The sequence below is a fragment of the Myotis davidii genome, unplaced genomic scaffold, assembly GCF_000327345.1.
Source record: "Myotis davidii unplaced genomic scaffold, ASM32734v1 scaffold534, whole genome shotgun sequence".
NCBI classification, from domain to species: Eukaryota; Metazoa; Chordata; class Mammalia; order Chiroptera; family Vespertilionidae; genus Myotis; species Myotis davidii.
The window spans coordinates 3357864-3362126 of record NW_006286678.1 but is presented as its reverse complement, the minus strand read 5'-3'; positions in this window follow the sequence as shown (position 1 = coordinate 3362126).

Sequence of the window (4263 nt, the reverse complement as noted above, 5' to 3'; positions counted from 1 at the left end):
CTATTTGCCTTTTGGCATTGTTAGTGCTAATTTTCACATGGGTTTTTTAGAAAATATAAGACCACTCTTCATAAATGCATGAGGCAAGGTGATAAAGTTTGTGCTTGTAAAATGGACAAGAACAGGGGTGAGCTCCACAAGTTTTTCTACAAGCCAGTTTTTATCTGCCAAGTGGTTTTGACTTATGACTGTCAAAACGAATTATCCTGCTAGGCATTCATTCATTTATTCAACTAACTGCCTTCAGCCCCTGAGAGGCGCAGGGCTTTGTGTTGGGCCAGGGAGACAGAGATACTTGCCCTCAAGTAGCTTTCAGTCTTGGGGTGGGGGTTTCAATGAGAGGATACCTCTGATGGCAGAGCTCTGATGGCCTCTCCCATTTGTACTAAGACATTTGGTTGCTAGACGCCTTTTAAGCTGGTGTGGAGAGAGATGACACAGGAGACACAGGTTGATGGGAGGGCACAGTGGCCGGAACTAGGGAAGTTGAAGAGATGAGCGGAGAAGAAGCCAGAGAATGGAGAGTGACATGGTTCGCAGGGCAGGTGAGCAGGGCAGTGGGGGCAGAGAGATGATTTCAAAGTCCTTTCCTGAAACCCTGTTACTTACAGTGACTGATGCAGTGACTCAGGCACCATGATGACCTCAAGAGATGCAGAATAAACACACACACTGGGCCTTTCTGACTCCACTCCCTGGACATCGTTGACGGACCTGTGGACCTTCGAGGCTCAGTGTGCCCCGGGAGGGAGCTCGTAGCAACTGCAGAGAGAGATGGAGTCACTGTGTTCAGCTTCTCTGGTTTTTCAGAAGGTGCTTTCCCATGTGACTAAGAGAATGAGATCAGCCAGGGAAAATAAGTGCACATGGGCCCGAGAACAGTCTTTTAAAGACCGCTGGTCTCCGAGTCCCCATTCTGTCCGCTCAGTGGCCCCAAACATGTTTTTCATAATAGAAGCAGGTCTTGAAGGGCCTTAAATCTCAACTTGTCAACTCCCAGTGCCACACACCCGCTGTACTTTTCCAGTTCTGTGATGTTCAAAAACAGACAAAGCTAATCTACGGTTTTAAAAGTCAGAATAGTAGTTACCATTTAGGGAGATGGGGTAGGAAGGGGGAGTGAGAAAGCGAGAAATGTCCTATATCTTCATCTGCGTGTTTACATAGGTGTGTGCCTATGGGAAAATTCAGGCAGCTGTCCCCTTAAGATTTGCACACTTGGCTGTATACTGTGGCTGTATACTGTATAACCAATTCCTTATTTAAAACACACACACACACACACACACACACACACACACACACACAAACAGCTCTCCAATCAAAAGTAGGAGCCCAGTGCTGAGCTCCAGCATGAAGCCCAACAAAACCATCATCACCCCTGCTGTGGCCACTGTACTTTCATTCATGCAGCAGAGATAGCAGCCTGATTCTTGGGACCAAGGCCTCACCCTGTTGACTTACATTTGGGGGGACAGCCACTTGAGAACCCCCAGATCTTTCCATGGCTGTTCAGCCCATCTAGGGCTTGTGGGGCTGGCTTGTTGGGCTAGTGCTTTGTGGGACTGAGGCAGGGGCATAAAAACCAGCAAGCTGAACCCCATCATCCTTCATCTCATTTCCCCTTCACAGCACCTTGAGAGGCACCTGTTGTGCCCTCACTTTACGAACAAATCCATGAGACAATGAGTGATGTGCCCGAGGCTGCCAAGCCAGTAAGAGCCAGGGCGAGGTTTTAGCCCGTGTCTGCAGGACCCGAGTGCGAGCTTTCACCTTTTACCAGGCTGACCCGACAGGAGGCTCATTGGTAAAGTGGAGCTAATGACCCTGTGAGGGTAGTGGATGAAGAGACGATGCATTTGACGTTACCCCAGGGATCCTTAACTGTAAGCTTCCGAGGGGCTGGGGACTCCCTTATTAATTTCTGTTTCTCCCACAAAAGCCCACACTGCACAAAGTAGGTCTTCAATAAACACTCAATTAGGTTGTGAAAACGGAGATCCAGAGAGGTATAGCAACTTGCTTGAGGTCACACAGCAAGTCCTCAACCAAAGTCAGGACTTGTAACCAGCTCCACTCCCACCTGAGCTCCTTCTGCCATTGTACATGGCCCCAGCTCCTATAGATCCAGGGGACAGGGATCCCAGTGATTTGGAAGAAAACAGGGAGGAAAAGAACCATGTCAGGTAAGAAAAGGCTGGGCCTGGCCCTGGGGCCTCCGAGGCATGTATCCTGGGAAGAGGGCTGTAGGCTGTGCGGCTGCACAGAGCCCTTTTCTCATTTAACCCATGCTTGGTTAAAAGCTCTGCAGATGCTTTCTTGAAATTCTTCATTTTATCTTTGGGTTTCTATTTTTAAATGAGGCCCCATTGACAAAGGCGTATGCACCAGTGCTCAGAGCCTTGGCTCACAGGAGGACCCACCTCCTGCTGCCTCTGTGCCTCCTGGCGGTGTTTCTTAGACTCCAGCTGCCTCACTTCCTATCACCCCAGGTCTCACTAGCCTCTCTTCCCCACCCCGACTCAGCTTCCATTGGGGCTCTCTGCACACCCCCCTCCCCGTTGTTGCATTCAGCTGGCAACTCTGGGGCAAGCCTCTTATCTCTACCCCTGACCCAGGCACTTAGGCTCATGTGTTGGGGCAGTGGCCTATGGGAAGGGGAGATGCCTGGCTCAGCTGGCAGCCACTGGACTTGGTGTGAATTGCTCTGGGCACCTGTGTAGATCGTGACATTAAACAGTATATTTTAAAAACGCCGTGATCGATCGAGAGAGAGACCAGGAGAGAAAGGAAAAACTTCATATCTCAGTACCTTTGATAGCACTTTCCCCCCATCTTTGAACCAAGGACCCCACAGCCTCATTTTGCATTGGACCTGGCCAGTTCCATGGCCAGCCGTGCTTGGGAGAATCAGCAGGGCAGGGGGAGCGCCTCAGGCCTCACACAGGGCGCCCTGAGGAAGCGGGAAAGCAGGGGGTTGGGACCTAGGGGGCTGGGAGAGCTCAGCCCTCAGTCCGGCTGTCTCCCTCTCCCTGTCTGTCCAGATGGCCTCATGGTGACAACACACCCAGGTTACAGGGCACGTGAACCTGCAGGCCTGAAAGTGGTTGTTGTTTCATAAGCTGCAAGGGTCTCTGCACTGCGGAGTGATTGTTGGTATAATTACTGCATCGCATTTTAAGTGTTTTAAAATGTAAACATTGAGGAAGCCCCCCAAAAGCTTCCATTACCTGCCATCTACCCCTTTCACACCTACCCACCCTCACCATCTCTGGTCGAGGCCAATTTACTATCTTCCCTGCGGATCGCTGGCCTGGGATAGAACATGCTTGTCTACCCTGCTCCTGGGGGACTGCCCCAGGACTGTGTTCCTGACTGATGTGCAGTCGTGGTGCCTTGACTGGGAGCCAGGCCAGGGCTGCACACAGAGATGGGGAGCAGGTCAGAGGTGATTGCTGCCCTTGCCCGCCCCGCCTGGGGGCTGAGAGGTGTGGGAGCCACAGTCTCCTCTGCAAGATGGGGAAGCACTGCTTTCAGAGGGCTGCACCGGAGGGTGTGGGGAGAGGCCACGTGCACCAATAAGGAGGCTGGGGGTGCTGTGTGAAATTTCAGGGTGCTCAGGGATGAGTGGTCTGGGATGACTTCAAGCCCCAGGCTGGGGAGTGTGCTGTCTGACATAATGGGGGCTGTTGAAGTTGGCTTTTGGCTTGGGAGCAGCATCAGAACTGATTTTCACGAAGATCATCTGGACAGGAAGGTAGAAGAATGGAGGCAGGGAGACCCTTTGGGAAGCTGTTGTAATAACAGATTTAAAAAGGCAAGCCCCATGAGCCGGGGAGGAGGGACAGACACAAAGGCTGTTAGAGAGGTAGGATTCTAGTCCAAAAAGACCAGTAATGTATGATTCCACTCAGGTGAGGCACGTAGACTAGTCAGAAAGTAGAGTGGTGGTTGCAGGGGGCTGGGAGTGGGGGTGGAGGAGGATGGGGAGTTGGTGCTTAATGGGGACAGAGTTTCAGTTGGGGATATGACTGGTGGTGATGGTTGCACAACAATATGAATGCTACAGAAATTTACACTTAAAATGATTAAAATTTTATGTTACATATGTTTTAGCACAATTAAGAAAAACTATAACATTCAAAAAAGATAAAGACAGAGATAGAGAGAAAAAGAGAGAGGGGATTGACAGGTGTGGGGACCTACCAGAGCTCAGGAGTGGGAAGGGGAGAGTTCAGGCTGACCCCAGGTATCTGGCCTGGG